This window comes from Leptidea sinapis, chromosome 28 (assembly GCF_905404315.1).
Source record: "Leptidea sinapis chromosome 28, ilLepSina1.1, whole genome shotgun sequence".
NCBI lineage: Eukaryota > Metazoa > Arthropoda > Insecta > Lepidoptera > Pieridae > Leptidea > Leptidea sinapis.
Genome location: NC_066292.1, coordinates 4,886,542 through 4,910,880, shown reverse-complemented (window position 1 = coordinate 4,910,880; position 24,339 = coordinate 4,886,542). Strand labels below are relative to the sequence as shown.

General features: G+C 33.4%; 1 protein-coding gene across 1 annotated transcript in view; it reads left to right on the top strand.

Annotated features, from left to right (window-relative positions):
* Positions 1-24,339, top strand: part of LOC126972956 (four and a half LIM domains protein 2-like) — a 149,071-nt gene that overhangs the window by 49,213 nt on the left and 75,519 nt on the right. The gene's annotated exons all lie outside the window — the stretch shown is intronic.

The following is a 24,339-nucleotide window of genomic DNA, read 5'->3' as shown; positions in this document are numbered from 1 at the left end:
CAAACATGTTTCATTGAAACTATTGTTGGTTTTGTTTAATTACAAACAAAGCATCTATGTGAAAACATTCGATTGTGTACTTGCTAACTGAATTTTGTTGGCTATGTATACGTATGACTCAATTCTAAATTTTATAATTATCATAAATACATTAGATTCCATTAATATCAAGAAACGAGAGAGAAACTTGCCGTCACACAGAGATCAATGGAGAGGAGTATGGCCGGTTATAAACTGCAGGATAAGGTAAGAAACACTGACCTAAGGAAAATTACGAAACTTACCGACGTACTCAAACGAATCGACCAACAAAAGTGGAGATGGGCAGGGCACATGATGCGAGAAAAAGTGGGGAAATGGAGCAACTGACTTACCGAATGGTACCGAAGAGATGGCAAAAGAAAACGAGGAAGACAGCCCACAAGGTGGGAAGATGAAATAAAATTGACAGCAGGACGTAGATGGAGAAGAGTTGCCCAAAACAGAAAAGAGTGGAAATCGTTGGAGGAGGCCTTTGCCGAACGGCACGCCGAACTAAGAGAGATTTTATAGTTTATACTTTATAGCTTAAGATTATTGATTATTCAAATGTTAAATGTTTTTTTAGTTCGGAATAAAATGGCTTTATTATTAATATAATATCAAGAAACCATTAATCGGATCCTATTTTTATTGGAATGGAAGTAAGACTCTGTACCTGGTCACATTAAGATTACTCAAGCTTGGCTGGAAGTCATCATTCCGTATTTTTCTTTATAAATATAAAAGCTGCAGACTGAGCCTTGTTTAGTCCAGATCTAAACCTCAAGGACTACAAATTATGCTCTGTTATAGAAAACATGGAATGGCCTATAGGTACGACACGCTGTCATCGAGTTGTTTAGACTTTTTCAACAAGCACTGACTCAAACAATATTATAATCCATAGATTCGTGGTCAGACATATTAAAGGCCTGCGTTAAAGCCAAAGGTATTCATTTAGAATTGATATCATTTTATTTACTGCTGAGACTTCAACAAATAATATTAAAGTTTTTTTATAATTTTACATAACGTCATAAAACGTATGCATTTGTAAGTGTAAAATAACTTTGGATTCAGATTAGGTAGTTAAGATGAACGCATTCAAACCAAATTTTTGTCAGTATTTTTATCGACGAAAAAAGTAGAAGATTCGTAATAAGACTATTTTTGTTTGTTAACTCGAAAATCAAAACAGAGTTTAAATTTTTCTTATCACATATCTTCTTGCATATAGTTACCATTCTAACTGGTTGGGTTATTACAGTACTCTTTCAGCTTGCCTCCTGTATTAAAATGGCATTCTGAAGAAAGAATCTATGAGGAGTTGGAGAAACTTTATAAATAATTTTAGCATTTTCAACATAAATTATGTATGTATTTGAGTTTGAGACCTCATTTTATGTTCTGTTTCTGAAAACAATTTAACTGTGAAGCCTATTGTGGGTTCTGTAAGTCGTACTGTCTTATCTTTATTATCAATACCATCGATAGGCACATCATTGGTTTAATTTGGAGGGTTTTTGAGTTAAATACTCCTCCTCCGTTGATCCTGAACATAAAAAAAATATGCCCAAGAACCTAGTATTTCCCTACTTTCCATTTATTCTTTAAATCTTTTCATTTAAATTCCTTTTTTATATATCGCGCTCTTTAAAACAAAAAAAAAAAACGATAAATTTGCGTACAGTTTTCAAACTTAATATTAGAGTTTTGTAACACCTACCTCCATAAATATATCATACGAATACATTGAACCGCGTACAACATTGTAACTGTCATCAGTGACTTAACAAATGTACTCTTTATTTATACGAGAGCCAAGAATTTTTCTATTTTATTACTGCTCGTTGTCAAATTTACAATATTAAGAACAGCTAATATTAACACAGAAATTCAAAAGTTCACTAATATTTCATGTAATATAGATATCCTCTTCGTTTTATATAGTAATATCACCCTTGTAAAAGTTTAGTTTTAATAATATTTACTACAGCAAGTGATTGTACACGCAATGAGTATTTGTCTATCATTTAAGTTGAGAATTATTTTAAATTATTTGATACAGAATATGATTAGGAAAGAAAGGAAAAGTCCTATGGATTTTAATATTGATTTACAACATGCGTCGGATAAGATTTATCTTCTTACTACTAAACGAACAATTTTTGTAAGTATACTAAATATTTAATATACATCAATAATAGCTCGAATTTGTTACAATTTACATTGGATTGGTGGGGGGGAGTGTAACCCAACTTGTGTCATCACTAGAAAAGAGTTTCCACGCTCATTCTCTTCCAGATATCTCTCCCTCTTTTTGCACATGAAAGTTCATATCTCACTGTTTAGGTACGAAGCAATTCACTATTTAGTAGTACACAAACCTAATTTAAACTGACGTAATATATCTATGGAAATATTCCACCGGTTTTCGTGTAATTTATTAATCTTTGCTCGTAATTATTATCCAGATTAATAGACAGATTATTCATAGCGAACGACCTTAAACCAGACAGTGAGCTGTCAAAGAAGACCTGCTTATCGTCCTGCACGTACCAAGCTATTTTGGGAGAAATTTTGTCATAACAAGAGATTAATTTATAGATCGTATTATTTTCACGATGATCTCTCATGGTGATAGTAACGACTGTTTTATTTGACTGTAATAATGCTGCTTAGCATGTGATTATGATAATATTTAAGCTGAAGTGAAATTGATTGATAATGTATTTTTTAAATATGTGTTACAAGAATCCTTTTTGATATGTCGTTCAGAGCACTTCCTCGCTTCCCTTGATTCAGTTATCAATAAAACAATGGAAAATAAATAAGTCTTTGGTTAGTGGATAGTACATTGTTGATTTTTGTTGCAAAATCTTCTTTAATATAAATACAGTATTGCAGGCTGTGGTAGCTGCTAAAATATTTTTTTCTTAGGCTTTATATAAAAGCTTTACATTAGCTTTACCTTTATCTGTATAATTTACTTGATTTTTTTATTATTTTGGTCTAATATTCTCATCTGGGTAAAAATATCGACAAATTTTAGGTCTAATGATGGAACCGTATTAGAAATTGAGGGAACTCTTCAATTTTACAGACAAACTAAGTGTTTTTTCGACACAAGCATTTGTATACGGAAAGCATCATTTGGTGGAATTGATGATGAAGATCACAATTTCACCGAACATTTTGTAAAGGTCAGTGTTTCACGTGTGCTGACAAGTTAATGACGGGACTAGAACCAAATTCAAAATAAATTAAAATCGAACATACTTCGAACTGATCTGGTGATGAAGGCGGAAGATGGGCATTTAACACCTTTATGAAACCATGTCAACCACAGATGCCTTTGGGTTTATTAGATTTGTCATGACTCCTTCCAATAACTATCCTTTTGTGAATTTTCTCTCTTCAATCTCCCTCTACTTTTTCGAGTTACTTGTAGATACTTGTATACAAATATTTATATTAATATACAAATAATAATACAAAAAAAAATCGGCTTCAAATATGCATATGCTATTAAACAAGCTAACTAAAAATTAAAAAACATTTTGTAGTTTGTGGTAATTACTAATGACTACCTGAAGCCAAATTATTTCGTATTGTCATATTTTAGGTATTATATAATATGAGAATTGACTGTCGTAAATTTAATTTTAACCACAAAATGTTTTTGAGAAAATTAATTTACCTTGTTTATTTTTATTACTTACAAATAGGTAGATACTTTCTTTTTAATAATTTTTTAACTTATATAATATCAGACGCTTGGCTATCTGCAGATAAGATAGCCAAGGTGATAACCTTTTAAAATAGACAATAATAATAAAGCTTATACTTTTCAATCTTCAAATGAATTGTATAATATCCCTCATTTATCTGACAGATAGTGTGTGCTGTGCCTAAATTAATTCATTCCAAGACAAACATCGTAAATCTATTCATAATTCACAATTTTCATTTATTCCGAACGCCGAACGGTTCTGTGAAAATATCTGCGTTTTTGTTTATTTATTTAAATGATCATAGAATTTTTGACAGTTCAATAAAGATGTTATCGGCAGTCTGTATAATTAGTTCTTTTATAGGTTAGATAGAATGAAAAAAAAATATATGTATCGTGTAACTGTAAAGTAGACCTGTAGATGAACCCACAACCTGAGATTTGAACAAACCATACAAGATTTTATGACGATAGGTCACTCGAACGGTTAGCTGAGTTGGCAGAGCCGAGTGCTCTGGAACGCGAGAGGTCGTGGGTTCGAGTCCCGCATCGTTCATTAAATTTTGTTTTCAAATTTTATTTGTGTATTAATCCTAGGAGTGAGGGTTATCACTTTAAAAACAACAAATTATTAAGTTTATATGGAACCTATAAGACATTACACGAAAATACTAAACGCCAGCGCTGGACTCTCGTTAGTCCATTTGGTTTAATATATATAATAATATAATATAAATGAATCTTATGTATAACCAAAGTACATTTAAGTAAGCCTGTTATGGTGTGGTATATATTTATTTCCTCTAAACTTATTATAACCTATCACAACAATTTTGTTTGTAGGTAGAAAGGGGCTTTAGTAAAAGTAGAAAGTAGTAGTCTAAGGGCCAAGTATCTAAGGAATAAAAAAACATTAACTAATAAACAACGGACTTCAAACACACTATTCCAAAATAATAGATAGGTATAATATGCACTAAAAAGTATAAAAATACATGCGTATTTTATACAATCTAATTAATTAATCAAATTCTGACGATTATTGTTATTTTTGGAATTGGTGTCAGCCAAGGTAGGTTTGTCACTACATTCAAAGTTCTTTCACGGAGAGAAACAGCTTTCAAATAAAAAAAGAATTATCAAAATCGGTTCATCCTGTTCTGAGGTAATAAATATAAAAAAAATACTGACGAATTGAGAACCTCCTCCTTTTTTGAAGTCGGTTAAAAACTTAAAAGACTTTGAAATATATCCAGTAGTTTTTCCGTAATGCGAGCACAAATGAAAACCTCTCTCATTTTATTTATTTAGAGATATTCTCCGCCTGATATTGTTTCGGAAACTTAAAAAGTGATTGTATAATAATTATGTAGACTATTTTCGACCCTTTGCCTAAAACTATAATCATTAATGGTCTTAGATAATAAATTTCATGAAATTCGAATGGACCGCTAAGCCTCGAAGCAGTAACAGACAGGCGATACTACTTTGACATGTGTAATAAGGGCTTATTCATAATGTTAAAAAGACACTCACCGAAGTCAATCGTAAGAGCTGTCTCTGATAAGTGGGAGTTCGATCCACTAAGTTGCCATGTTACCAAGCCTTCGCTTCAGTACCATTAATTATCACTTAACAGGTCACACCTCAAGCCGCACATAAAATCAATGTCTTCCATGAACAAACTCCAATCGATATTGCATCACTATATTAAGTAACATTCATGAGAAGGCCTTTACTATACTGAAACCTATACTGACATTAACGTTCCAAAAAGTTTACGTAAACAAATTGTTATTTTTAAAGTGATATTCCTCACTTCACTCTCAAGTTATGAGAGTTGAAGACAACAGATACGAAGATTTACGAACCATACGTCACTCGAACGGATGGCTCAGTTGGCAGAGTGCTCGGGTGGAGCCCCATAGGTCGCGGGTTCGAGGCCCTCATCGTTAAAAAATTTTGGTTACAAATTTAACTTAATTAATCCCAGAAGTGATTGATGTCATTTTAAAAATAACAAACGTATAACTAACGAAATTCTAATCTGTTTCGTGTTATAAATACTCGATTACGAGTCTGTTAGTCGAAAACTTATAATGGGTGAATTTTTACACGAGAACTACATACGGAACCTAAGAAACAAAAGCTACCAGTATATTAACTGTAGTAAATCGTAACGTGCTTTGGACTTACGTTTTATGTTAGTTATATTGGAATATTTTATTACAGCTTTACGATAACTACCATCTCTTTGCCTTGAAACTATGAGTGTTCTTAAACTATGTTTTATGACAATGTCGGCAGCCTTAATATATATAAATTACGTGACACGTTGTTTGTCCGCGATGGACTCCTAAACTAATGAACGGATTTTAATGGGTATTCCTTTACGGAATGCAGTTTGGTCCAACTTGAGAGATAGGATAGTTTTTATTTCGATTTGGGACCCATAATTATTTTTATTTTCAATATGTGTTTTGTATGGACATATTTTCTATGAGAGAATTTTGTGACACACGGTTTGACAGTTCCGCTGTAAAATAATTTCAGTATCAATAGCAGGGAGCATTTTTTACGAAATAATTCTTGATGTTTTGGAATATTATTGGCAAATTCCTGTAAAACAGTATTTTTTTTATTATCTACAGAACAACGTCTGTCGGGTCAGCTAGTTATATGTATATGTCGCAAATATATTGTAAAAGCCGTGATAATATAATTTCACTATTATAATTAACTGGTAAATTGTCAATAGACTTCATTTCTTACAATTTAACGGCCTGGTTTTAGTGACATTATAATTTCACGGGTACACTATAGAGATATTGTAAGACACTAATTTTTATTTTACAATTTTACTGGTCGTCAGTTTATGAATCCGTCTCTGATTGGTCTGTTTCTTGTATTTATTTTATAGTCATTATTTTTTAGTTATGCATTAGTGTAATCAACTAATTGTTATCTAATTGAATCACTTGTTCACTAGTAGGTCCCAAAAACAAATTAATACTGTAAATCACAACGCACGAGCTGAGCGTAGCGTGCCGCGGCAGCGGCCGGCGAATGCTAAAACCGAATCGCCACTTGTTCACTAGTGGGACCCAAATTTACAAAAACAAATTTACACTGTTAATCACAACGAAGAACCCTGACTTAAAATCTACAAATATTAAATATACAAATAATAGTATTTTATAATTATTAAATTTTTTGAAGTTATTTTATACTTTTTAGTTTTTGAAGTCGGTTTTGTAAACTTTTTCATTTCAATACGTGATTGAAATTTACATACTTTAAATTCGTAACTATATCCCGTTCTAATTTGCGCTACAAAGAAAAGCTTGTTTTAAAAAGTTTCCTTATTTTTTTGAGGAAACCTTTTCATTTGATATTTTCATCATTGTTTACTATAATATGTGTAGAATAAATAAATTAACTGCAACAGCAAGCTAAATAAACATTTGTAAAAAGATAAATAGCAAAAACAGAAGTAGTATCGAATACCGGATGACAGAAGTGAAAACTCTACAAAGTGAGGTTATTAATACCAAATACAACTATGCTTAAATGACCCTTAATCGAGTGAGTCTCCCTCCCATAGGCGACTCAAATTGACTACCCGAACGAGCGAAATATAAACGAGACAATTCAGTCTCATTCAATACGCATTCAAAAAAGTGTTCGAAAGAAGTTTACACGTCAAAAATATTTGAATTTAGAATTTAGCGCACTGTGTAAACCATGAATTGCACTTAAGAGAGCCTTCACGGAGCAGTCTCCCTCTCATAGGCGACTCAAGTCGAGCGACTTCCGAACGGGCGAAATATAAGCGCAACGATTCAGTCTCATTCAATACGCATTCAAAAAAGTGTTCGAAAGAAGTTTACACGTCAAAAATATTTGAATTTAGAATTTAGCGCAGTGTGTAAACCATGAATTGCACTTAAGAGAGCCTTCACGGAGCAGTCTCCCTCTCATAGGCGACTCAAGTCGAGCGACTTCCGAACGGGCGAAATATAAGCGCAACGATTCAGTCTCATTCAATACGCATTCAAAAAAGTGTTCGAAAGAAGTTTACACGTCAAAAATATTTGAATTTAGAATTTAGCGCAGTGTGTAAACCGTGAATTGCAAAGCTGATGTTAGAACAAAGCCGACTTAAAATAAATGCACATAAACTGAATAATGAGATGTCAGGAGTGGAGACTGGAGCTAATAACTGGAACGGAATGACTAATGCTCGAAACTGTTCTGTGCGGGTATTGACATAACAATGCATATCCCATCTGCCAATTTATATTCCACGGAACATACGGCAGCACGTGTAGGTTAACAGGAGAAATATAAACTTTTATAAGCTAGCCTTAGATCTTTTTATAAATAACTAGCTGATGTCCGCGACTTCGTCCGCGTAGATAAATGGTTTTTAAAAATGATAAGCAAGTTTGAAATTGAAGATTATCTCATGTCCTATTCTAGCTCCGGTTCCCGTTTCCGCTCCCGTTCCCAACGTATTAAATGAATCTTATTACGAGGAAGATTGCTATAACAAACTAAACCTACTATTAGTATAGTTATAGATCATCGACGTGAATTTCAGTTTTTTACAAATCCCGCAGGAACCATGGATTTTTCCGGGATAAGATGTAGCCTATGCCTTTTCCCAATCTCTAGTCTATCGCTATACCAAATAAACCAAACATTAACAAACAAACTAACATTCACATTTATAATATTAGTAAGGATGTATGTATGTTTGCAAAGTATCGACAATCATAGCGCACAATGTAGGCAAGTGACGGAAGCACATCCCTAGTGCGCTGAGTGAGTGACAATCAAAAAAGTAATTAATCTTGTTGACACATTTCTCCATCACTTATTCCTTATTTTAGTCTTTTGATGTCGAATAACGATATTTATAGCGTCTAAATTGCGTCTGTACAATGTTTTAGCAATTGAAGTAAATTTGCAAGAACGGGAGTTATATTAATTCGCACAACAATAATTGTGATAACAATATTTTATTAAGTATATTTTTTGCAGCTCAATGAAAATAAATTTTGTACGTCTGTCAATCATTTTAGTCTCTATTTATTTATCAGATGTTTGACATGCCTACTATGATATATTTTTAATAACAAAAATAAAATTTGAAAATAAAATTTATGAACGACGCAGGACTCGAACCCGTGACCTCTCGCGTTCCGTGCAAGCGCTCTTCCAACTGAGCCAACCGTTCGAGTGACGTATCGTTAATAAATCTTGTATGTCTTATTGAACTCTCAGGTTGTGGCTTCATCTACAGGATCTACTTTACAGATAACCTAATCAACCCCAATATTTGCATATTAGGAAATTGACTTGATATCTCGCTCTTTCAAATCTAAACAATTTGTTATTTTTTAAAGTGATAACCCTAACTTCTGGGATTAATTACAGTAATTATCTCGACATTCTACGCGAGAGGTCGCGGGTTCGAGCCCCGCATCTTTCATAAATTTTGTTTTCAAATTTTGCTTGTGTATTTAATCCCAGAAGTGAGGGTTATCACTTTAAAACTAAATAACAAGTTGTTTATATTCTTAATATCTTTAAAATATAGAATAACTAGATACGGCCCGCTCGTCTCTCGCGTTTTCAATGTAAAACTATAGGAAAGGTTTTGATCTGGATAGCTTTTGATCCTGACCACCTAGAAATCCAAACGCTACGATTTTAACCTTTTCTTGTCAAAATTGTTCACTTACTACTGATTATAAATCACGCATACCCATTTGCAGAATAGTCCGTTTTTGATAATTATTTTAATCAATAGACACCGATTGTTATGTAGTTTAACTATCAATATGATTATTAATAATTTTACATACTCATTGATAATAAATTTTCTCAAAATTTATAGATTTTTATGTTAAAATTGCTCGTAATCGGAGTGTGTATTCGAATTTGCCGGCACGTACTGGTGGAGCGCGAGCTTTTGAAAATAATCATGTGAAATACATGGGTTAAATACCTGCATTTACAAAATATAAATTTAATATGTATGTTTCTATTCAAACACTGGTAAAAAAATATTAAAGTGAATCGATTTTTTATATTTTTAATATCTATCTTTCAATATATGGCCATATTTTCGTTATTGGGTAGTACACTTTAAGGCTATGTTCCGCCGGACAACCGCATTAAATAAAACATACTTCTGTTTAAAAAACTGTAATTAAAAATTATATTTTTACTCTGTAGTGCACTAAATGATTACTACAACATTCTAAAATCATAATAATTATCGAATAATCTGCTAATATCATTCCGATACAGGAGGTCTACTCGCAAAATTCGGAACGATACGATAATACTCCGAATATATCGCAACTACCCTACTCTAACAAATGTTCGAATTCCTTATCGTTTATCGTTACCATAGACTAATATGTTGATTTTTTTACGATGTTAGTGTGAATGAAATATGTTCAAACCTAAACATTATCTGTGCTATGTCGCTGTGAAGTGTCAAAAGTCAAAACACAGTTTAGGCGCTAAGGACCATGCCAGACATGACAGCCATGTAAATGTTAAAAAAATATGTAATGAATATAATATGACCATTTAAAATTGAATAAATAATACAAAACTCGCGGATAATAAAATGTAAAAAAAAAGTTACTCAACCCTTCTCGTCGACTTCCTATTTCTCAGGCGGCCATTTGCATTATTTCAACGCATAAAAAAATCTTGTTGAATAGTAAATCACATAGAATTATTTCAATAATATTTATTAAGTATGAATATTGTATGGCAAATATATCTATACAACTTGACACGATAATAGCATAGACAGCCTAGAAGGTGTCGTTGAGATTATCGTAAAAGTGACGTTCGATTATTTGTGAAATTCGAATATTCGTCTCTGACATTTTCAACTAAGAGTAGGGTTAGGACCGATAATATCGAATAATGTTTCGTTCGTTCAATCATCGTTTCGACATTGAATACGATGTAACTAAGAGTAGGATTCGACACGACTACTGCCACGATTTATCGAATATCGATTTTAGGAGTAGGCCCCCAGGTCTGGAAAAATTTAAATACAAGAAGATCGTCGCAACACGAATACGCACTCTTAAGACGTGGAGTACATGTTGAATGTAGCATTAGCAAAACCTCGCTTGCAGAGATTAACAGGAGAGATTTGCGATTACATCTCTGAGACTAGAGATTAAAAGACTCGCACAAATAGTATGTAAACAAGTTCGTCCATTAACCCCTGGTCGAGTCGCGACAGAATGGCGCACGCGCTGTCATTTTAATACATTCCATAGCTGTACTTATGACATGGAACAACTGTGATATGTAATGGTCAAATACTTCGCTAATCCTTTGAATACAACCAATAATCCGATTAACTATATGAGACGTCAATATTGTTAAGCTTTCGTGTGCTTAAAACAAAAATAGGACTATTATCCCCTTATTCATAAGTCCGCTAACTTAAAACAGCCGCTAAGGAATGTTTTTTCTCATTCTGACTTAGGTCAATAGAAGAAGACAGAGTGAGAATTAGCAATGCTTTAAGTTAGCAGACTATTATGAATAAAGGGGTAACAAATAACATATCGAAGTTACACTTCTTTAGGTGCGTTATGAAAAAATTATGAGAGTGAAATTTTAAGATGCGCGCGCATCACTGTAACACAAAATTAAATAGGTTGAACTTGAGTCCTAAAATTTTCTGACGTTTGCGTCATTCGTTATTTTTTTTTGGCTTCTTCGTCCATACTTAGGACAGGCAAAGGGTTCAATCCCACACAGCCGTATTCATTATTTAATAATAAATTGTCAAAGCCATCTTTCCAAGGTTTTTACAAAATTGTTCTTTCTGAAAACGTAGAATAGCACGAGGAATAAATCATTTTAATGATTTTTGCTTCGTTAGGCCAAAGAAGTAGGTATAACTTCTTGCGTGTATAATACATAAGTACACACACACTTTTTTTAATATAATAAAGCACACCACATCATATACAAAACAATTTTCTTAATCTTTCTTATGGTACAATTAGTAGTTCTAAAATATAGGACAATTATGGTGAACATAAAAATTACAAAAAATACTCCCTAATTACTTCTGAAAAATAGAACTGATACTATCTCTACAATAAAAACAAAATAAGAAGTAAAAGTACATATTATTATAAATTAAAAATTTTACTTATTAATTGAAATAATGGAGTAGATAAAAAGAAAAACTACTTATTTGACAAATGCGGATTGAGTACCAGCTTTTCACAATACTTTCTTTAAACCTGACTAGTCCACAACGGAATATATTCTGAATTGGTATCGTTTAACTTATTGTGCTCGCGAAGAATTCGAGCGAGAGATGCCTGAACTCCCAGGTTGGTTTTTACAGGAGGAACTTGGAAGATTCTCTTGATTTTGAACCTTGGGAATGAATATGGGACAGCAAGGTTAATATTCTGTAAAAGGTTACTACATAACTAATTGATTCATAAAATACCGTAGCACTAGTGCACCTATTATTGAAAACGTTTAGTGTATTGATACTAATAAGCTCATCCACGCCTTATATACGCCTAGTTACTATTCTACTAACGGCCGCTGTCAATAACGTATCTCTAGTTACGGATACATTGCTGTCACCGTTTAAGGCGACACTAAATGCCGGCGACCTTGAGCGATATTAGTTCACGGCTCCTATGTAACAAAGCCAATATTTTCAATAGTCTTGGGTCGAAAATGTAACATTTTAACAGGCGCAAACTGCTTAATTAACTGAATAAATGTACCTACATAAAAAAGTAAAATCTATAAGAACAACTTTTATGGTAGTAGTATACTAAACAATATGCATGATGCCGAGAAAAAACTTGTTTAACTGCAAAGAAAACTGGTAACAATAAGCATTAGCAACCTACAAGTAAGACTTAAGGGTATGTGTAACAGGATAAAGTAGTTTTCATAGCTCCAAATCCTATATTTTCACCACAAAACTTGTCTTAAAACACCATGTTTGCATGTTTTCTGTTTACCTTTCGCCTTAAGACAAGATCTCATCTATCCATATATATGTCCAGTATAGTCCAATGCTTTAGGTCGTTAGGTTATTGAAATGTAAGTAAGCGTAAAAGGATAGTATTGTCTTACCTCTAGTAAGTTAAACTAAGGATAGATAGGTTTTTGAAAACGGCTGTAAACCGACAAACGAGCCTTACATGAGAGGTTTTTTCGAGACGCTGGAAATCGATGCAATGTTATTATTACAGCCATTGTAAAATACTTATTGATTTAAAAAATTAAAAAATCAGACAATGAATTCAAGCTCTAAAGGTTAATGCATCGAATATAGGATAATATTTTATAAGTATACAGTTCATTCTTTTTATGAAATATTTGGTATTTTAAACGCTTTTAAGTAACAAAATTTGATATATTGGATGCAGCACCTTACAAACTAATTTGTTTTGTATATGACAGCCATTGTAAAATACTCTATTGATTGAAAAGAGTGGCCTTGGAGATCTTGTATGTTCTTCTCATGAGCACCTTCTTCGATCATATTGTAGAATCAGTACATAATTTAAATGAAATATTCATAATAACGTTTATTTGACTTTGATTTGACATGTTTAGCTTTTGTACCTGAATGGTAATCCATGGATAACCTATTAGTATGGGTCTGATGTTGGTCTGTCTGTCCTTCAGTCAGCGGACTGTGTCTCATAAACTGCAATAGCTAGACGATTGAAACTTAAAATGTATTACTATCCCCGCTCAAACATCAAAAGCTAAAGTTTCAAGTCAAAAATGGCAAAAACATGTTTCCTTTAATTTTTTTATGAAAGTAAGGGACGAGACGATCAGGACGTTCAGCTGATGGTAATAGATACGCCCATTACAATGCAGTGCCGCTCAGGATTCTTGTTTTTACAAGAATTTATGGGTTTTCCCATAAATTCTGAGCGGCACTACAATTGCGCTCGTACCTTGAGACACAAGATGTTAAGTCTCATTTGCCCAGTGATTTCACTAGCTACGGCGCCCTTCAGACCGAAACACAGTATAAACTGCCGTGAAGCAGTAATGTGTAAACATTACTGCTTCACCGACAGAAATAGGCGCCGTTGTGGTACCCATAATCTAGCCGGCATCCTGTGCAAAGAGCCTCCCACTGGTTTCATTCATAGTGTATTTGTAAGATTATAAGGAACCGTTCATGTGTGAATATAACTGGGCCAGCTTTAAATAATGAGCTAATAATCTATCAATAGCGGTCGAAGTTGATGATACGTCTATATTAAATAGAAACCACGTAATACCCCGACGTGGCTTACCATTGTCCACAAGGCACATTGAAGGTCAATGGAGATAAAACAGTTTTATGGGATGCTATCACCACTATTACTGTCTTCCAATAATATATTAAAGTAAAAGCTATTTTCGGTGCCAGGGCTCGTATGCAGGGCCGGATTAAGCAATCGCGGGGCCCGTAGCAAATTTTTTCAGAGAGAGAGCCTTTGGTATATATTGGAAATAATCTGTTACCGAGTGTCTGACGTGGATTGTCTAATGGCCGTTCTCAATATTCAGTCTATCTCTTACTTGAGATAAAAATAGTTGACTTTTCTGTCCCAATAAACTTATCTACGGTAACACACCTTATCCGTACACGCTGTCTGTCAATGGGACGACGTATAGCTTACCAGCGATAGAAGTTTGTATGGAAATTGCAATTCGCGCGTCCCAATATAAGGCGATAAGATTATTGGGTATATTGGGACAGCTTTAGATTATTGACAGCTAATTACTGACAGTAGAACGTAGTAATTTATCTCTATCTGTTGATAGTATATTAGATTCATTTTGTGACTTCAAGTAAATTCAATAAACCACATCTTAATAAGTCTCATTCAAAAATTACGCTCAAGCAGAGATGTGTTAGAGAGAGATGGTTTAAATATGCGGGGCCCCCTTTCGCGCGGGGCCCGTAACAATTGCTACTTTGACTACGAGGCTAATCCGGTTCTGCTCGTATGCATGCTATGTATATTATGACCGGTTGAATGCGATCTTGATCTAATTATGCTTTCTTAGCATATGCATAATTAAGTTTTTCTATTCTTCTATTAATTTTATTTATCATTACGAACTCAACTCGTGTTTGCAATCCGGACAATATATTAATGTAAATTAGTAACGTTTTAAATAAATATATTTCAAAAAAATGTATGAAGGTTTCTCCCTGCATTGTATTTAAAAAGTGTATTTCTTTTTTCTGATCTACCCTCTTTTTTTGAAAGTATCACAAATAAAAAATCTATTGATGTCTATGAATCTTATCACTCATCTCCATTTAACTTAATTCAAATCAAATCAAAATCACTTTATTCATGTAGGTCAAGGAAATGATGTCAAAAATGTCATGAATGTCAAAAAAAAAATTTTTTTCTTATTGAATCTACCGCTACTTCGTAAAGGGTTGAGCTAATGAGAAGAAGAAGCAAGAAACTCATTGCCACTCTTTTAAATCCAGATTTACATTTTCATTGATTTACAAATCATTTCAATTACACAATAATATGTAAAGTGATGCAACAAACATACTCAAACGTCAAATAGTCAATGCCTAACACGAGTAAGTCAAAAAAGTAAATGTAAATTAATACAAAACAAAGTTATTGAGTGCAGTAGCTGCATCATCCACACACACCGTAAATAAATAAAGGTATTCTGTGAGCATTTTATAAGGGATTATACATAAAAAAATTATATTATATAATAACTTTTAAGAATCTGAAGCAGAGCCCTCGGCAACAGGATCATCCTGCCACCACAAGCAGCGCCCGTTCACGAGCAGCACGCATGAGCCAGCCATCGCCTCCCTCAAATATATTTTAGAGAAGGGGACGACCCGTCCCATGTCGCCGCCACAAGCAGTGACATTAAAGTCAGCATGACGAAGCAAGTTACGAGAACTCAAGCAAACAACAAAAAAAGAATCTTAATCTACATATCACTAAATCAACAAATACCTCTAATAATGTTGTATATAATTAATATTATATTTTTACAAACAGTTATCAAAAGCTCAATCCTTTAGGATGGAAATGACTTCTTTTTACATCCACCGCCTTTGAGGGTTGAGCTTTAATAAGACAGAGAAGTGGCAAGAAACTTATTGTGACAATCACTCAAACTACAAATACTCAAAAAAGAAATGTAATATAATACGTAAAAACAAGAGTTTATTGAGTACAGTAGAGATGGCCGACCACTACTGTATCAACAATAATAGTAGGCCATGGTACAGTAGCTGCATCAATCCACACACACCAACACACCAATTCTAAACGGTTATTAGATTAATATGCATTTTTCCCTGTATTGTATGTAAATAATTAATAAGTAATATAATATAGAAACATTTGTAACTTGTAATACTATTATTGATTATTGTAATGTTTGGGAAATAAAGTTATTATTATTTGTATCACCCCGTTTGTCGAAAATCGAGTTTTCATCTGATCTCGACGTTTTAAGATCCTAGGAAGCTTCCCTGACTATACCCGCGATGGTCTCCGTACGTCTGTATATATGGTCATGTGTGTGTGTGTGTGTGTGTAAACCTCTTATAAATTTTGAACGGCTCGACCGATTTCATCACGGATGGCGCCATTCGAAAGGGCTTGACCTAACTTAGATTTTGAATACAATTCGTACTCGTTCAGACTGGTAGATTTAAAGAAATCTCTAAACTACGATAAAAAAAAATTAAACTACTTTACCAATCGACTCCAAAAAACTGATCAGGTCTTATCATCGAATGCCGCCAACCGCGTGAAAATCGGTTCATTCATTCAACAGTTATTGATGTTTGAAAATTTATAAAATAATGTTTTATTAAACTTTTACCAGACTTGTGAGCTCGAAGAGCTCAAAAATATTGAACAGCTAACTCTTAACATGATTACGACTTGTTTACTGAAGCTGGTTATAAAATGAATGAAATATGGAAATATTAAGACAAGTACACTCTTAATAAGATTAAGTAGTTTCAACTTTCCAACTGTTTACAATTTACATTAGCCACGGTTTGTTGCGCACTTATGCCTCATCTCCACTATCGGCGATGATCGTTACTTGTATGATCGTCTATCATGGGCAAGTTAATCATTGCTAATCTGGTAAATATCTACACGATCGTCCGTGACTATTTATTGAGCGGCAGTACTTCAAGGTGGACGTGGAGTTTATTGATACCAATCCTTCATTAAACTGAAGCGCCATATAGCAAACTGTTAAGATTCCAAACCATATACCGTAGTTTACCTAGTTTTAATGCTAAATTAAAGAAATTTATTTTTGAGCACCAAAAAAAGAGGAACTGTTAACTATAGACCAGTGCAATCTAGTTTGCTTGTTAAAGTTTTTGTATGTATAATATCTGGAATTATAGTTACATGAGGTAAGGTTAACGAAGAACCTGCTACCTAAGATATAACGTGTAAGAAGTGTAATAAGAAAGGCGTGCGCTACTTATGGCATTCGTGTGTGGCGTCATTTAGAGTTCCCACTGGAAGATCAGCGCTGGTTGCGACAGTAAACAGCATTATGCTGAAGTGTGACCAATTTGTGACAAACACACCAATATCTAATTGGTTTTGTGTAAATGTTTTTCTATTATATTATGTAAATATTGTGTTTGTTACAAATAAATATATTTCTTCTTCTTTCTATATGTACTGATTGTAAAGATCGCCCCAATCCCTATTTTGCTATCACTTCAAATGTTCGTTCAAAAGTACGGTGTTCAATAGGACTGTTGCTCCTTAAAAAATTACTGAGAAGCTCACAGTAAGTTATTTATTGGATATCTAAATTTAAAAATTAATAATTTTGGTAAAATTGGACACATTAGGATTTACGAAATTTATATACAATTATATCAAAATATTAAAATACTTATCACCAAACCTGCGGATAACAATACGAGCGCGCTTGAGAAAGGAATTATGAAATGGTTTGAACACTTGAAGCGAATGTGTGAAGAAATAATGGCGAATCAAACAAATAAGGCAAGTGAGCCTACCCCGACGAGAAACAGGCGTGAGTATATGTGTGTAGAAATATATGATAAAATTGATACGCGACACTAATGCCGCAGGTGTGTACATTTGACATAGCGGCTAAAGACATACATACACAAGGTGCAATTATCACGCATAGATTGCGCAAACACTACTAATGAGATTTTCGGGTATTGCGCAAAATTCTTATTTTTACACTCAAATTATATCCCGGGTCACATACAAAGTTATACTATTTTAAAAGTATAAATAATGTAACTTTCCATCGATAAATTCTAAATAACCAACGAAAAAAATAAAAAATAAACTGATTCTCGTCTAGACGATAGCGCTAAGTCGGACAGAGTAAATAGCTCGCGAACTTAATGAATATAAATAGACAAAAGAAGTTCGACAAAACAAGAAGTGTTGTTACCCTACATGTCGTGTGTAGTCGAGTGAGTCACAATTTGTGACGTTCGCGTTGGGATGTCAGACTTACCGGCCGCACCAGGTATGCTTGGCACTTATGGCCGGCTTACACTTTGTACAACAAATAGACAAGTTCAACATATTCATTTAGACAAGTTTTTCATTTGAGAGGAATATAATGAAAAATAATTATCATTACTTTTACAAAATTATATATATATCAAGTGTTCTTACAAACCTTCAACACCATACAACCTTTGATTGTTAGAGCGTGGGACTGGTCCTGGTCCTGGTCCTCTTTTGTAAGTTATAAGGGCTTGCATAGCTAATACCTACTTTATTATTTTTTTATTTTCCGCTTAACATACCCGCGTGCTTGTTTTGCGTTCTATTCCATAAAAACCCGTGTTCACTTCAAATACTATATGAAATAACGATAGGCAATAAAGTGTTTTTATACGCATTTGTATGTTTGGAACCGACTTCTTTGGGCGCGATTTTGACCCACTTTAAACAGCTAGATTTCTTTAAAACTTTGTATATTTATCGAGGACCGATGACATTACACTAATTTGATAAAGTTATTCAATTTTTCAATTTGCAAAATATGATTTTTGTTCATTTATATAATTTTCATCTATAGTCGATAAGGCAGGAATTGATGTTAATGTACCTACTTAATAGTTTTAAAAATACGCTTTTATAGAAAATTTAACTAAATAATGAAAAATAAATAATAGTTAAAAAAAACTAAAAAGCACGCTTTATATAAAATTCAACTAAAAATAGAAAATAAATTAAATTGCAAATAGTGTAAAAAACATATTTTATTGTAAAAAAAAGCGTGCTTTTTAGTTTTTTTTAACTATTATTTATTTACTTTAAAAAATCTTTGTCTTGCGGTGTGTAACAGCTTTAACAACGTCACTAAACTCGCCCACTGCGCACTATTTTATAATTATAGACACATTTCACACCAAGCTACTTGAATTCTAGTCATTTTAAATATTACAACACTGATTTACTAATTTAGAATAACTTGTAAATCATGTTTGTTTTTAATTATAATAATTGAATCAAGTCGAAATTCAAATTCTGTCTCTACAATAACCTGGAAATTTTCAAAAGCTTTCTATGAGTTCGAAAATTTTTAAAATAGGTCCAGAAATGGCCGAGAAACAATTTAACACAGAAATCAATTATTGGAGTCACCCGGTGGGAGCTCCGCTCAGCTTCGCTCAATTAATACAACATGTGCTTATTTGGTTACATAAATGTCGCAGATTTTTTTAAATTAAATAAGGTTTATTTCAGATAACATTATCATCCATTTAGTAGAAACAAATATTTTATAACAATGTTAGGAGTTAGAGACAAGTTTGTTGCCAGTTATGCACCTTTGAATGATACTATTCATAATCAGAGAATCTGTATATTATAAGAGCTATATCTAGATTCGAATTGCATCCAAGAAGGATATATTTACATACATATTATTTGTAATTCTTCAATTTCTTTCACAAATATTTAGGGTAAATAAAATTTATTTCAATAACAATTATTCCCTATATTTACAATACTACGACTATCATTACGTGGAAGCGTACCAAGAATACTGGCAGCATTACCGCGTTGGATAGCAAGGCTGACCCGTTGACTGAAATAGCTGCCAGCGCTTGGGTTTCCAGTAGCCTTATTGAGGCGCGAAGATAGTATTTTGAATATTCTCCGCGCCTCTGGGCCCCACGGGCCAAGTGTCTCGACACCAAACGGCACAAAGATGTATGACTCACTGAGGCCAACATATTTGCGACGCTTGCTGTCTTCGGCAGTCGAAGCAGCAGCCCCAGCACCAACTGACGTAACTTGGACATGAGAAGGAGCCAAAGTGTCGACGCAAGTAGCGTCCCACACCAGCGCCCTTCCCCGTGCCCAAGCCACCAGTGTCATTCCATCACGACGCTTGCCATCGCGGCGGGTAATACCATTTGGCTCTAAAACAGCTGGTATATTAAGAGCGGCAAGCGCCCTGCGGATGACTTCATTAATGCTGGCGTGACGACTGATACGGCCTGCCGATTTTAGGCAGGATAACCCGTGACATCCAAGAACATCTACCTGAACGCGACATCTACAATGATGTGGTTCATTCAGTTTTATACCTAGCCGGAGTGATACGCATATTGACAAGGTCATATTGTCAAGTAACGTTCCAATCGGCGCAGAAGGCAAGGCTTGTAACCAAAAGCCCGACTCATTTTGTGTCACGGCCAAAAGACGAGCACGAAAAAAAATAATATTTAGGGTCAACTTTCAGGGTGATGCTTATTTTTTCACGAAAATCTAGTTTGCAACGGAATATTTCCAAGTTGCTTTGACATAAATACCTACCTATGCTCTTCTGATTTCTCTGGTGATGCAGGAGAGTTTGGGTTACAGTGATTAATTACCTACTACTGATCTGGCTGTTGCTTTGTCCACTATTTCTTTAAAAATAGTCGTCATTTTGTCATCACAATAGATTCTGGCAGCTCCAATAAGGCGGCCTGCTAGATTACAGAAATAAAACTATAATTTCTATTTGCAACACTAAAATAACAACTTTTTACTATTTGCAACTATTGTTAATATGGTTTTAAACTTAGGTTTTAATGTTTTTGTTTGTCTATTCCGAATACTCTTTAAAACGGCTGCGATAATCACAGATTTGTCTCTCTGTAGGATTTTTGGAGTTGTGTCATATAATATACAAAAAAATATTTTAACAAAAAAACAACCGACTTCAAAAACACTATTCCAAAACAATAGATATAATATGCACTAAAAAGTATAAAAATAATTGCGTATTTTTATACAATATAATTAACTTATATAAATAATCTAATTCTAGTAACGATTATTGTTATTTTTGGAATCGGTATCCTTCCGCCGCGACCCGCTCTCGCCTCTCGCCTCCTCACGACTCAAGCACATCTCACCTATAACTATATAGTTATGTTATATATGATATGTGTCCAAGATAAGTTTGTAACTATTTATGTATGTGTGTAATGACACCGACTCCATAAATTACAATAATCGTTACTAGAATTAGATAACTTATTTAGATTGTATAAAAATTTGCAATTCTTTTTATACTTTTTAGTGCATATTATATCTATTGTTTTGGATTAGTGTTTTTGAAGTCGGTTGTTTTTTTGTTGAAATATTTTTGATTTTTTGATTTTTAGTAAATATTAAGTACACTTACTAACAATTTATCTAAATATGTGTAGATATTTAAAAAAAAATCAATGCAGCAATGAACGTAAGCGCTTTGCAATTTGATTACAGACAGTTAGATATTCTGCCACAGATCGCACCCTTACTGTAAGTCGTTAAGGAGTCCCATTGATCATCATATTCGACTACGACAATTACTTGACCATAAATATGTTATGGTAGATGTCTTAAATATCCGGATAGCATAAAAAGATTCGGCCGAGTATCGTTAATTTGCTCCTAAGAATTGAAGAATTCCGTTACTTTGTCATGGATGCCGTAATCCGAACCTAACCAAACTCTCACCAAACTATCTTCGAAGTATTTCCTTATCCTTTCCAATAAAAAACAATCATCAAAATCGGTTGGCGCGATATTGAGTTATTTGTACATTTATCATCCACTTTGCTCTACGTATGTATTGGAAATTTAAGACTTTTATGGTTTTCTCATGGATGCCATTGTTAGATCTGGACCAAATTACAATGGGACCACACGGGAAGCACCAGCTTTCAAATAAAAAGAATTATCAAAATCGGTTCACCCAGTCGAAAGTATTGAGGTAACAAACATAAAAAAAAACATACCGACGAATTGAGAACCTCCTCCTTTTTTAAAGTCGGTTAAAATAGTTGAAATTAAATAATAATAATAAAAGTAATATTGAGTGTAAAGACGTAACCAGTGATTCACCTTCTAAACCTCCTTTTTTACATTCTCAATTTGCAGTGTTATAAAACTAGCAGCTGACATGTAGATCTTTTTTTTTAATCTTTAGAGCTTAGGTAAGTCGTTGAATACAAAGAAAAGTAATTTAGATTTTCTTGTTTTATTGCATCTTGGTTTAAGCTGGTTAAATAAAAAAAATGTGAGAAAAATGGCGGCATTAACCTATATTTATAAAAATTGTGTTCAAATAATATCTAAAGGGGGTTTTTCTTGTAATTGTCATGATATCAAGTAAAAAAAATCGAGGAAAAAAAAGCCAAGTCTCGCAACTCAGTTCTTCTACCGTGAAAAGTTGTGAGATCCATGTAATGACCAACGCGGTCAATGTTTCAATAGATAAATAGATTCAATAGATTAACTTGGCCATCGTACAAAATAATCTAATTTAATATAATACGTATTACTCGTGAGGTACGTACGTTTTAATAAAATTAAAAAAAATACATTGTGTCATGTTTTTTGATGGCATCAATTTTTTTTTGAAGATAGTCATAATTTTTTCCTTTCCCGTACCTTCTACCGCTTGAATACAAACAACAAATTTTCTGAAAGGTTTTATTATAGTTCTTAATAAAAAAATATCGTTATTCGCTAATGGAAAATTAAATATAAGCCTGTTTTTTTATTAAATAAATCAAAGGGTATTTTATTATTTTGGCGATCTCCAACAACCAAAAATTAAGTACTTAAGGAATATTACATATTATATATTTATATGATGAATATGGATGTTTGTCTCCGAGTCATAGATGTTTATTTGTATTTATGTATGTTTAAGTAATTATATTATATATCATAGTACAGGCTATGCCTAGTTTGGGGCAAGATAATTTGTGTAAAAGTGTGTCAATATTATATTATTACTAAATACTAGCTGACCAGACAGACGTTGTTCTTTACATAATAAATAAAATACTGATTTTGATGAATTTGTCAATAATTTTTCATAACATCAAGAATTATTTCGTAGCACATGGTCCTTGTTGTTATAATGAAATTGTTTCACAGCAGAACTGTCAAACCTTCTCACTGAAAATATGTCCATACAAAACAAATATTGGAAATAAAAATAAAAATGGGTCCCAAATCGAAATAAAAACTATCCTATCTCTCAAGTTGGACTAAACTGCACTCCATGAAGTAATCCCCATTTAAATCCGTTCATTAGCTTAGGATTCCATCGCGGACAAACAACGTGTCACGTAATTTATATATATTAAGATTATTACACCGACATTGTTTGAACAACAAATGTGCCACGACAACACAATCGTCGGTGGCGAGAAAGTTATCACTTATCAATGTTGAAACAACATAGTTTCCTGCGGGTTTTATCAGGGCATTACTCATCTAACTGTAATTATGTTAATGTAAACATCGGACCGAACAAACGAATATGGTTATATACAACTCCTTATCAAACGGAATCGTTTATTTAAATTTTCTTAGTTCACAGTTCCAATACAAATGCATTGGCCAAAATACTTATATAAAAGAACTTTTGAAGTTATACTTCTTTAGGTGCGTTATGAAAAAATGATGAGTGAAATTTTTAGATGCGCGCGCATCACTGTTACACAAAAGTAACAGGGTGAGGTTGGTTCCTAAAATTTTCTGACGTATGCGACATCGTTTTCTTTTTGGTTTCTTCGTCCATTATAAGGACAGGCAAAGGATTCAAGCCCATACAGACGTATTCGCTGTTTAATAATTAATTGTCCAAGCCATCTTTGCAAGATTTTGTTCTTTCGACAAACGTAGAAATTTTTTTTAATGAAAATAAGGGACGAGACGAGTAGGACGTTCAGCTGATGGTAATTGATGCGCCCTGCCCATTACAATGCAGTGCCGCTCGGGATTCTTGATAAACCCCAAAAATTCTGAGTGGCACTACAACTGCGCTCGTCACCTTGAGACATAGGATGTTAAGTCTCATTTACCCAGTAATTTCACTAGCTACGGCGCCCTTCAGACCGAAACACAGTAATGCTTACACTGGTACCCATAATTTAGCCGGGATCCTATGAAAAGGAGGAATAAATAATTTTAAGGATTTGGAAGAAGTATTCCTACAAT